General features: G+C 36.9%; 1 protein-coding gene across 4 annotated transcripts in view; it reads left to right on the plus strand.

Moving 5' to 3' along the window:
- Positions 1-13,231, plus strand: part of MGAT5 (alpha-1,6-mannosylglycoprotein 6-beta-N-acetylglucosaminyltransferase) — a 112,244-nt gene that overhangs the window by 20,441 nt on the left and 78,572 nt on the right. Inside the window, exon 1 of one of the 4 annotated variants that reach the window (XM_071435428.1) lies at positions 6,201-6,328. The exons of the other annotated variants lie outside the window; for them this stretch is intronic. The gene's annotated coding sequence lies outside the window, so the exon portion shown is untranslated. Of the gene's footprint in view, positions 1-6,200; positions 6,329-13,231 lie in introns of those variants that run through there. 4 annotated transcript variants of the gene reach the window in all.

Consider the following 13,231-nt stretch of genomic DNA (forward strand, 5'->3'; position numbering starts at 1 on the left):
TTTTTATTTTTTTTTTTACGCACACAATATAGAAATAAATAATATCAAATATCTGCAGGACTTGATTGACCTGTGTTTCTTAAGCTGAAATTGTAGAGATTTGGTAAACTTAATAATTTCTCTGAAGCTGATTTGGATATTGTATAAATAACACAGAGCTTCAGCTCTCTGCTCTTTACTCACCTGGCAGCAGTCACATGGAAGAGACAATACTGCCTAGATACTCAAGTTCTTTGGATAATTAATTTACTTTATTTTTAATAACTCAGATTTTGAGGTATCAAAAGGGGGCTGTTTGTGGGAATGGCTTTAACTTAATTTGCACGTGTATGTGTGGGATAAGCACATTCATTACACTAGTGGAGACTTGCATCTGATTTAAGAGGTGCTAATCAAGTTTTACTCAATTTCAGTAAAATCCTGAAGAGTGCATATATGCATGGATACTTGGTAAACAGACATTTTAAAGCAGAACGTTGAAGTCTTACTCATAAGACTAACTCAGAAAAACCAGAATCCTGTTCTGAAGATGAAGGTACCTGGAGGAAGGTTCTGCTGAAAAGAGCCAGTGGGAAGATCTTTAAAAGGGACCTGAAATTAGGTGTATTGTATTCTGGTCTTGCCTTAAATATGAGAATTGACCAAGCTTGTCTTTAATCACTTGGGATGAAAGTAGATGCTTTTCACACACTTAATGATATTTTGCAATGTATTTTGGGACTGTCTGGGAAACAGAATGAGTTTGATAGTAACCTGCATAAAATTTCATTGATAAAATGCTGTAATTATGGAAAGCTGTTGAGTGGAAGAAGGTCTATAGCTGTCCTTTCTTTCATACTGGATAGAGAGCTCTTTCAAAGCATTTTCAAAAAGCTTGTATCATTTACTCAGATAAAGACAGCCAAGATTTGAGGCCAAAATACATTCACTTGCATGTTAGAAATTGTGTTGATGAAGGAATGCTTATTGCTTGGAGGGAAAAAAAGGTTTTGCAAGATGTTAATGGCTTTTTCTAGTAAATGGTTGCAAGATTTGTACTATTAGGTCCAAAATTCTTTATCTGTGTGGGTTGTTTGTAAAAACCAACTGTGCATAAATCAAGTAAGATGTTTGGAATAGATATCTGAAGCATGAAACTTATTAATTTAGTCTTTGAAGTTTTAGTAAGCCTTTAAAAGCCTATACAGTGTACCAGCTTGGTACCTTGGGCTGTGTCTCCAATGTGTGTGTTCTCATTTGGTTGACTTTTACTGCTGCTGTTGTTGCTGACTCTGAGTTTGGTTACATACAGACTTATGTTGATGCTGTTCTTTGGTATTTACAACTGTGTTGAAAATATTTCACTTACAGCAGATCAAGATGGGCAAATGAAGGCTTATGGTAGTAATAGTATAGTTCAAGTAAGTGTGAGAAGCATCAAAATATCTTGTTTTTTTTTAAACACTTTCAGAGTTAACAACACAGTTGAAGCTGTAAATTGTGCATAACCTCTGAGCCATTTTATGCTTATTGTGTTATTCTGTATTAGAAGTACCATATCTATGTGGGGAATAGTATTTGGTTTTTCACAGATGATGCCATGCTAACAGGAATAGTAACTGATTTGCTGCCACAACATTTATGGATACTTCTAGAATTCCCATGTTAATGTGCACCACTTTGAGTGCTATGTCTGGTTTGAAGTGTTCAGGTTTGAGTGGTTTTCCACTCTGTCAAAATGAGTTGCCTTACCTACTTAACTTTTGACTGGAGAAGTTATACCTGCAAGGGATTATAGCATCTGGTATGGGATGAGAGGCTGAGAGAGCTGGGATTGTCCAACCTAGAGAAGAGAAACTTTGCGGGGGAGTCTTATTCATTTTTATGAATGTCAAATTGGGGAGGTGTAGAGAAAACAGGGACAGACTCCTCCTGATTGAGCTGCTTTAAGATAATACTTAAGGATAAATTTGCTCTATGTGTTTCTTGTATATTCGACATACACATCTATGTCAGTGAGTACTATCACAAACCTTGTAGTATTTGTTTGAATTACTTGAATTGTGTGATGAACTTAATTAATCCCTCACAAAGCCAAATAAAAAGTTTACATCAATGGAGAAAAACGTGATCTAAATCTAAAAACAGAACACAGAAAAAAGGCTTTCTTATATTATAATAGCAAATTTTAAAGTAGAAGTATTGACTGTGTGCTGGGTGAGATTTATGTGATGGTGGCCCAGTGTGTCAGTAGACTAAGGCAATTAAATACTTAGGAAGGGCAAGGGGAGGTCAACTGCCATTTTAAAAGCTGGATATGAAATCCTACACTGTCAAAAAAAGTCTTGCTTTTATGCAAGCTACCACTTAACAGGTGTTGGAAAACAAGGACACTTTTTGTATTGAGAGACACCATGTTCATGTTCAGCCAAATGAATGGTTTTTTAACAAGTTGAAAGTGAGTTTTTGAGGGTTTTTTTCCCAACCTTTCTTTTTTTTTTTTCAAACCAGAAATTGCAAGAGATACTCTGTCACTTTGCAAGGCTGTAACAATGGGTCATTGCCAGGCACTGCAGTAGGGGTTAAGGATGATGGAGACATCAGGCACAATGCTGAAAACAGAAATGTAAAGAGAGAAATGCTGATTTGGGGTCAAACTTTTACTTCTTCAAGGAGTACATTGTTAAAGCTCTTTTATAAAAAGAGACCTAAGTGCATTCAGTGGGGGGGTTAACCCCCAGTGTATTATGTTTTATTTTCCTAAATGAACTATCTGCTACTTTCACTACTTAAGAATGAAAAAAAAAAAGGAAAAATGCATGAGTGTAAGTGATTTTGTAGTAGTTTTCTTTTTCTCTGTACTGTAACTGAATGCACTTTCAGTTTGAGTAACATCATTTAGATGGATTTCTGATTGATGGAAATTATGCCCTCTTAAAGTGCTGCAAGCCATGATGATTTATTTTTTTTGTAGCTGACAAGTTCACCTCTAAACCATGTCCCTAAGAGCTATATCCATGTGACATTTCCATCCCTGAGGAACAGTGGCTCCCCCACTTCCCAGGGCAGCCTGTGCCAGTGCTTGACAACCCTGTCAGTGATCACCCATTCACCTGCTTCTACTGTTAACTAAATCTACTTCATTTTGCACAGGATAAAAGGCTTTCCAAGGTTTGTCTGCTGATCTCTGTCTCCTTACCTTGACTGCAGCCTGGGCTGGGTCCCTGTGGGCTGTCACTGTGCCATCAGCTGTGCAGTGCTGGGGAGTTCTGAGGGAGCACAGCAGCAGTCCCTGCCTGCTGCAGCCTCTGCAGGGTCCTTGTCAGGCTTGTCCTGTGTTCATGAAGACCACATTTCTTAGCAAAGTGAACTCCTGGAACAGCAATAAATCCCCTTGCAGGGGGCACAGCGTTTTGGTGCACAAGTCCTGGCTGTGATATCTGTATTTATTGCATTTATTATGATTCTGCAGGACCTGAGGAAGTTGTAATACTATTAGGTCTTCAGATTTGAGTGACTGACCCAGTAAAACTTTTTCTGAACCAACTGAAGACAGAAATGTGCAGTGTTCCTAAACTCTGCTGTCCTATCTGCCTGTGGGTTAAATGAGTCCTGTCCTGGAAGGTCAGTCTGTCCTGCCTGTGAGCCACATTTTTATTCCATCTGTTAAGATGAATGTTCTGAAAATGATGCCAAGAAAGATTTTACTAAATATACACACACTTTTTATGGGAATAGATAGTCCTTGAAGTTATCACGTTCTTTTCTGAATACCACAATTAAAGAGATTTTGACCACCCTCTCAAAAGTCAAGTGCTGGAAAATGACTTGACATACATATATATATATGTATGTATATATATATATGTGTGTGTATATATATAAATATATATGTGTATATATATATAAATGTATATGTGTATATATAGATATAAATATATATGTATATATATAAAAATATATATATGTGTATGTATATGTATATATTTATGTATATATATACTTCAGATTCTTCTTCATTCATTATGTTAGTCTTTCTATATAATATTTATAATATTTTATAATAGTATTTTATTAATATATGGTATCAATTATGAAGGTATTTATATTAATAACATCTAAAACGCACTACTAAAAAAATATCTTAAATTCAGATGCTTAACTGATACAATGTAAAAAGGCAGAGCTGTAAACTTTAATTTCTTGTTATGAGGAAAATGGAGAATACTTAAAGCTTAAAATGTAGGTCTCTTAATGTTTTTCCATGTTTAAGCAAATCACGAAGAGTAGCTGAAAATATAACTTTCAGTACCAGTATTTAAATCTCAAACTTTTTTTATTCTCATAAATTCTTGTTACAGCTATGATTTATATTTCCATGTAGCAAGTATAATATTCCAAATCCTGAAGAAATTTTTTCTATTTCGCTCCCTCTTTAACACATTAAGAAGGATGTGGGGAGGGAAAAAGAAGAAATTAGCTGGTGCTGAAAAATTCCAGCCTCACTCCTACTCTTTTATAAATTGCTGTTAGTATTCCTGTCTCCATGTGTGAGCCCAAGGTCTAAGCTTGAAGTTTAAGCTATAAACAGAGATGAGATAATTTTGTACAGGAATAAATGTGCACAGATGGAGATAATCAGAAGTGACTTAAATGTGTGGGCTTTTCTGGAGGTGCCAAAAGCCCACCACACCACACTGACGTTGATGGGGACTACAGGTGTGAATTATGCTCAGCCATTCCCCGAGTCTGCTTTGTAGAAGGTGTTCAGACACCTACAGGACTACCCAGGAGTGTCTCATTAAATGCTGTGGGAGTTACTTGGGTATTTGAGCGTGTTCATAAATCTCTTAGACGTCTCTTTGCATATTTATTGAGATTTCTTTAAAATTCTTGCTGTGCTGTTGACAGTTGCCATAATTAAAGTGACTTTTTTTTCCCCCCTCCCAGCTTGTCTTATAGTTCTCAGTTAATTAAAAGAAATCCTAATGTTGTAGGCTCAAAAGTAGAAACAACAAAAACTTTCAAGGACAGTACTTTGCATAACATGAAGGATCTCTCTAGGATTCTTTAACCTGTTGGATACATTAAAATTCAGGGAAAGGACCTTTTGTGCTTTAGAAGTGTTAATGATAAATGCAAAAAGCAGCCTTTTTAAAATAAAAACAACACTTCTGTAGATGCACCTCTGAGACATCAATTCTTTGAAATTTAGAAGGAAAAATATTTTAGAAACAGTTAAGAAATTCTAGGCATTTTTTATTGACAGTCATCTGGCATGACTGACAAAAACCCCCTTATTTTTCTTTGTTCTGCTTCCATTTAAGGCACACTTGTGTAGTAAAGGAAGATGTTGGTATTGGCAAAGATTCAGATTTTTTTCTCACTCCTTGATAGTTATAGTGATTAAATGTAGATAGTAATAGAGCTTTTGATTGAAGAAAAAAACCCTGTAAATTAGTATTAATTTTGCAGTGACACACTCTTGCATGTAAATCTTATATTGCACAGTAAGCCTCCACTAGGCTAATAAATCAAACTTCATATTCTTGAACTTGTTTTCATCTCCATTCCCACTCTTTCCTAGCCACAGTAGCAGCCTCTCTTTCCAAATTCTGAATGTGAGAATATTAAAAATAAGAATAAAAAGGCAGAAAGCCCCCAAGCGTGAGTCTTGCAGAGTTTTGACACACTTTATGTGAGGTATAGCCTGTCATGTACCATAAATGTTTTAACAGGCAAACACACCTCCCCCCTTTCTAGTCTCAATTTAGTGCAAAAGGATTTTCTCTGGCTTTGCTGTGCTGACAGCTCCCTGTGTTTTCCTGTACACACTGGTCTGACCATGTTCCCTTTCCCATCCTTTGCTCCCCTCCTGTTCCCCCTCTGACACATCATCATTTTGTCTTCACATTCCTGTCCCCATCCTCCTCCCCAGCAGGCTTTGGGAGGTTTCCTACCTCCCCCAGGCCTCGTGCTGCCCACGGTGGCTTTGCCTGTAGATCCATTCTGTGAAAAGCATCTTTTTGCTTTCTGCCTTCTTCCTCCCAGCCACAGATGAGAAATCTCCCTTTAATCTCTGCAAAGCCTGACCATTCTCAGATCTCTTCTGAGAACTCTGCTCTGCTGTGATGCCTACAGGACCAGAAGGAGCTGAGACTCTCACTCTTGTTAGCAATGCTTTCTGAGGTTCGTTTCTTTGTGGTCCAGTCCATCCCCACCTTCTTATCTCTGGTTGCATGGCTCGGTTGCTGGGCACAAGACAGAGCTTTGTCCTTGGTATCAGAGAGAGCCAAGTCTCCTAATCCTTGAGCAGGATTTGCTGCGGTGCCAATACCAGTCTGGAGAGGTAGGTGTGGCTTTAAAAACCTTTCTGTATGACAGGAGGTGTCCAATGTGTACCTCAGTGAAAACCAGGGTTGGCAAGGAGGGAGCTGTGGTAATTTTCCTCTTTTTTAAAAATTTCTTTTGTTGTTCTGTGGCCTATACTGTATTGTCCAGTTTGATGCATCTCGCTGACTGGAATCTGACTTTCCAAGCAGAAAAATACACAAAAGGGTTGCAATTTGACTTGTGAAAAATATGGTCAGGATTGTGGGGCTTTTGTGATTCACAGGAATTGCGTTTATATGTCTATATTATTTCACACATATTTATTACTTGAGCTGTGGTGTGTCCTTGTAATTTCATTTTATTTATTGACTTAAAACCTCGTGACAATTTAACCCTTAACAATACTGCTGGACAATCTAGTTTTTCCCTCCTGCTTTAATTGAAAGCTTAGGTCAAATGGAGATCAATGCATTGTCTGTGTCACTGGAATTTGTAACCAGCCTTACCTTCTTACAAATTCTATACATTTTATTTCCTTTGAATTCTGATTATGTTGTAAATGGTACATGAGGCAATGTGTTTTGTTGAAATCTAGGGGTTACTACTTTTCTTCTTCGCCTCAATTCATCCTTTTTTTGCTTGGGTTTTGTTTTACTCTGTTTTAGCTGGTCCCATTTGTTTGCTTTTCTTGAAAAATTGCACAAGGGGTATTTAATTTAATATTCTTTCCAGATTTGAGCTTCCAAAACTTTCTTGCCATATTGCAATAAAAAAACAACTTCAGCAAAGGATGAAAAATAGAAAATGTTAGTGAATATATTTAAAGCAAATTTAATTCAGTGGATGACTATTTTTTTGGAGTTATGCAACACTAAATTTAAAAATGAATTCTTGTCAAGGTTCTTGAATAAAAATTGTGGGATGTCTTGGCGCCTTTATCTTTTTGAAAGGGAAAAATTCTCTGCTCTTGTACTTTAAAAACTACTTCCTTGGAATTAGCTGTAGTGTGGGGAAGTTTTTTGCAAGTGGTTTTGCTGACATTTCTCTAAGTCTTGCTTGCTTGCATTTTTAATCTTCCTGATGTTTATTTCCTTGCAGTGTTCGCAATGTCACTTCAGTTTTGCACGTAAAACTTGTTAAGCATTTATCTTTCACCCACTGCTAATGTTAGATCTGAGTTATTTGTGGTTCCTACTTTGTCCTTCAAACTCCTTCCTTCTCCCTATTGTCCAGAAAAACAGAAATGTTGACTTAAGTGGGGGAAAATGCCAATCCACCTTATTTTATTTTTCATTATCATGCAGTCTGAAAGATAGTTTCCTTCTGTATTTTGTAAAGCAGATCTTGCAACAAGTCCTGTATGGTGTTTTTTTCTTTAATCATTATATACAAATGCCCAATATGTTGTGTATTTTTTTTTTTTGCCCCACTAAATTTATTATTTTAAAGTGATGAAAGTGTTATTTGACTGTTGAGAGTTGCCTCAGAAATGGCTGACCTTCAGGGAATAATGAGATATTTTATCTAATAAAGTTTCTTGCATTATAATACTTAAAAACTAAATAATGAGAGCTGCTGCTTCTACAAAGCTCTGCAAAGTACCAAGTATTTGGTGGGTTATTCTTTTGTTGCATTTGAGGTTTAGATGGCATATAAGCAAAGGGGGAGAAGAGCAAGATGAGTTATTTAAATTATACTTAAGTAAATTTTATCAGATTTGAAAAATCTGATATGCAGCAAAATAATTTTGTTCTCTAGCAGTATGTGCTTCTTGGTTAGTGCTTATATAAAAATGCAAAAAGAGTGTTATGCAGGGGAGTGTTTCTTTGCTTGACACTCACTACACAGCCAGCTGTTGAAACATGAAAGATTCCCAGTGCAAGCTCTAGAGTGTGGCTGCTGGTGATCAAGCATGTTTACCAACCTTCAGGAAGCATATTCTGTTGTTAGAAAAGTGCAATTTGAAGGCCTGATCAAGTGAATGCATACAAATTTTGGGGGGAGTGCATGGGCTGGGAGGTGGTGTTGTGCTAGTAACAGGCACTGAGCTGCCAGCTGATTCCTGTGAAAAACCACTTAAACATGACTCTGCACAAGGGTGGGTTTACAAACATCTTTTTGGACACCTTCAGATTTCATAGTATCAAAAAAAGCCTCATGGCACTCTTGTGCAATATTTAATGTGACAACACTTGACTCATGTTCTAACCTCAGTGTCAATAAATGTAATTAATTACGTATTGTCAGAGCATTGAGGGGAATTTATTCTCAAAATAGGAGTGGAGGAACTAATGGAAATCACCAAAGTCTATAAGGGATGTTTAGTCATCTCTCTTCTGTCACCTGTGGTTAGCTGTGTGGGTGTGTGGGGTTTCTGAGTGTCTCTCCGATGTGGCTCTGTGTGTCAAATATGTGAAAGAGGGTGGATGGTTTTGGGACCTTTCAAAGTATTACTGAGAATTGTCACTGACCACATGGGATGATTTTCACCAATTTCAGTGAAATGAGACCCTAGACCTTGGACTTCTTGAGCCAAATTCTGTGAAATGGGACCCTAGACCTTGGACTTCTTGAGCCATAAATGCTTAATATGTAATTTATACCAAATACTTTCATCATCTTCCATGTAGATCTTGAATATGTTCTTGCAATGTCTTGTGGTTTTGTTTCCTGTTACCATCTGCTCCAGAATCCTCTTACTGCCTATGAAGCAACATCTACATAGACCCATAAACTCTTATGCAAAAGTAATGTTGCATTTTGGCCCTGAGGACTGCTGAAAGCTGTAGAAATTATTATACTGGTGAATGTATATATATGTAGTGGAACAAACCCTATTTCCTAAGGACTGGGTCCTTGTGGTTTGAATCGATGCAAGTGTTTGGAATATAAATTACAGAGAGAGCTGACCCTATAAGAAGTTATTTTTTTGGTGAAGCTGATATATTGATAAGACTAATGGTAATATTGAGGAATAGTCATTCTGATAACCTTCCCCATTATCTTAAATATTTTATATTTAAGGGAGGTGTTGATATAGGAAATTCTATTCACTGTTTGTGACTTTCTCATAAACTAAAAGCTCCACCTGTTTCCCACTCAAGATGAAAGTTGTAGCAGCTGAAGTGTATCAGGAAACAGCGATAACTTTTGACAAGCAAACTATTTCCTCTATCAGTGGTTAAAGTCCTATTTGTTTATGGGAATGCATTTGTTCTGCCTTGCCACTTGCACTTGTAGTCTGTGTTTGTTGGCAAATCGCTCACAGTATTGATTTAGGATTATTTCAGGTTCTGTGTTTTCTTGTTCTTGCCTGACCTGGTGTATTCAGCCATTCAGTTTGTGTGGCCCTTGTCTGTCAGGCTGTTCCCTGTTAGTACCTTTACATCTCCTTAACATTCATGTCCTTTACCCTCTTAGACCTGCATTTAGATGTTTGCTTACCTCATCTCACTCAGGGCATTCTTTTTTTCCTTTCCCTTTCCTCATCTTTCAATTTCTTTACCAGCTTAATACTTTGTGTTTCCTACAGTGATTTCCCCACTCATCAGATTTTCAAGCTTACCTACTGTTTTCTCTACAACTTTCTTCTCCTATCTGCTGTTCTGAAATTTTATCTATTACTGCATCCATGAAATGCTGATGAAATTTGCAAGTTCTTGCTCATAATTAAAAGGAAGAGCTTAGTTCTGCTTTCCTATTGGTAATATTATTTATCTGTAATCTGTTGCACCTAGATTGCGGAACACAAAATTTCTGCCTCTTTAATTTTATTCTATTGTGACTTCCCAATGAAAAAGGACTCTTTCAGTCATACAGTTTTTTCCTTCATACTTCCAATTCCTGTTGGAATTTCAGTCAAATTGGTGATGAAATTTCTACAAGCTTTCTGTGAATCAGTAGCTGGCTGAGAAAGCTTCTGCTTCTACACTAAGATAGGGAACAAGATAAGGAACAAGAAAAAAGTAAAAGAGGTGGAAAAAAGAAAAATGCAGAAAATTGAATTGGTATTCATCTTTGCAGTATTTGCATTTTGTTGCAATGGTTAGGGGGCTGTAAAAGGGGAGTACCTGTTGGGGCAGCCGTAGCATGTTACAGAGCTGCAAGAGCTCAAGAAACCCTTTTGGATAAAGTTAAAGCTCATTCATGCATGAGCTGAGCTGTTTTCAAGTGCATTCTTAGTAAATCTGCAGTTGTGTGCTGATCCATAACCAAAATGCATGTAAAGGAAGCGATAGGGGTTTTTTATATCTTTTTGGCCATTAACATTACAAATTGCATTATGTTACTTGAGAGAATAACTACAGGCAATTGATTTATGAGTTTACTTACTTGGCAATTTTCTTGATTGTATCTATGACATGAATGTGTTTGGTAGCTCAGAGAAGTTTAATGTGCTCAAACATGGGTTTGCATGAGACATGCTTTTGGAACTGATAACCCACTAATAACACTTTCATTTTTTTATGTATATGTACACACACATAATGGAGACCACTCTAGGAGACCACAAACTGAGTTGCTCTGTAATGAAAATATTCCAGGAATACAAGTGATGTCCTCGAACTATTGGTATTTATTCTCTAAAGCCAGATTAGATAGAATCCACAGCACCAGTGCTGACAGACACCCACACCTCTGAGCTGAAATGCTTTTGGTGTGAATGTCACGTCCTCAAAATCTGTTGGGTTCTTTTACAGATGTGCTCCTGTTCTGCTGTGGTATTTGCTCACATAAAGAGAGATTTCAAGACTTAAGTTGTGATTCTATGTCTATTAAAGACAGACCTCAGGCTTTATTTTCTGATTTACTTAAGGACCACTTTCTTATTTGAGTTTATCTAAAACTTTGGAGAAGGAAGGGGAAGCTCATGGCTACTCAAGCATTCAATATTGTAAATAATTAAATTTTCCGAGATGTGAATGTACATTTACTTTGAAACTGCATTGCAGGGGGAATAAAGGTTTGCTTTCAGCACTGAAAATGAAGCTACTTTTGCTACCAAACCTGGAATGAGAGTATTGATAATAGCTTCAACAAAGCATGCTTTGGAAAGAAGGCCTTGTAATTAGGATTATTTATTAAAAGCACTGAGGCATTAAAGAAAGTTCATTACCCAGACCATTACTGCAGTGTGGACCAGAACCAGCAGATGAAATAGCTTTTTTGAGTAGTAGCTTATCACTATCTAGAGAACCTGAAAACCTGGGAGTGAGAGAGGCTAAAAAGAGGAATGTTGCTGTTAATGACGGTGTATAAGCGATGAGGAGAGCTTAGGGAGTTCTGCGTTGTTCCTTTAGTACTGTGTTGTGCAAAACATCAGATGAGAAACCTGGGCTGCTTGCTAGGACATTTTCACATTATTTTTTATCGTGGTGGTGGGGTTATATGTTGTCCTGCCTCTCCCTGCCTAGCAGTAGTCTGGGGAGAAACAACAAAATCCTATTACTAATTCATTTTCCTTATGCTGCCTGTGCCGGCTGTTTTCTACACGTCACTTCTTTCTTTTTTTTCCCCATTTAGCTTTGTAAGGGCTACAGCTGAAACAGAGCTATTCCTCAGAGTTTGCCAGTACAAGTTGTTCTACAGCTGTCTAGGGATGCTGAAAGAGGGGAGGCTGTTTTCCACCTACTCAAAATAGTTCAGAAGTTGTGCCCCGTGATAAACTAAGTACAGCTCATACATTTGCAGAGGAAATTTGTGTAGTTTATTGATCCTGCAGATGATTGGAAAGCTGATGCACTCCCAGCAGTGCAGTGATTACAGTCAGTGACAGGATAGAATGTGGTTATGCTTGCCCTCACCTGGCTCTCCTTTGAAAATACTGTTGGGGTCAGGGCCACGTTGTTCAGTATTTGTCATATTTTCTCACAAAGCTTTAAAATTCTTAACAGCATTGTGAGAATCATGTGCAGAGGTTTTGTGTGAAGGCTCATGTTATTACTACTTTATGGCTGAATGGATCAGAACTGTGTAGACAGTGAAACTTTTGTCTAAAAATGTTTCCTCTTAACACTACTTTCAAGCCCTATGCTATAAGGTTCTGTCTTCTGTAACTGTAGGTTTCTAATGGGGCTTCATTGCACATGTACAGAACTTCATGTATGTCCCTTTAAATATTTTGACACCTCTGTGTGACAAATTGTTGCTCCTTATAAAGAGAAATAAGAAACATTGTCAGTTTTCATTCTTTTATTTCAATTAAAAATGCTTCTCTAATCTTTGGTGCTATCAGCTGTTGAAAAATACCAGTGTTAAGCAACAGGATATATGCAGGAAAGAAGTTAAAATATTTAGCTGCCCTACTAACTTTTGAATTAGATTACAAAATAAAATTTCATCCTTTCAATAATAAAGGTCTTAAATGCAGAGTGATTGAATAATCAGCAGCACTGTTGCTTCCAAACAGGTGACAGTAGTGAAATTTTAATTCCATTAGATTTTATTCTCTGGAGATGCAGCTTGTGCTTTCAGCCATTTGTCTAGCCACATAAGCTGGAATGTGTTCAACATGCTTGCCAAGAACAAATCCATTGGAAGAAATGTTATACTTTGACCCAAGTTCAAGAAATTCTAAAGCAACAAAAGATAAATATTTCTGAAGACTCATTTAATGTTCAGCTTTGCTGTTTACTTTTTTGTCTTCCCTGTGATCTGATATGCACTTGCTTAATAGCATGCACATAAACATTTTCTATATATTTATTTCTGCTTTCCTCTATTTTAATATGACTCTGCTGTCTTTTCCTTTGGTATTTGTCCTTTGCAAAAAGTTTGTGTATAGAATGCTGTAGCAACAATTAATTTAAACCAAATTTAATGAGAATTTATATTTGTTTTGATTATCTACAATTCCCAGCAAATGGTGGAAAATTCAATATAATTAACTGTTTGATACAGATGTACTTATATTCTTTGT

This window comes from Agelaius tricolor, unplaced genomic scaffold (genome assembly GCF_023055355.1).
Source record: "Agelaius tricolor isolate 1412-34295 unplaced genomic scaffold, bAgeTri1.0.p SCAF_10, whole genome shotgun sequence".
NCBI lineage: Eukaryota > Metazoa > Chordata > Aves > Passeriformes > Icteridae > Agelaius > Agelaius tricolor.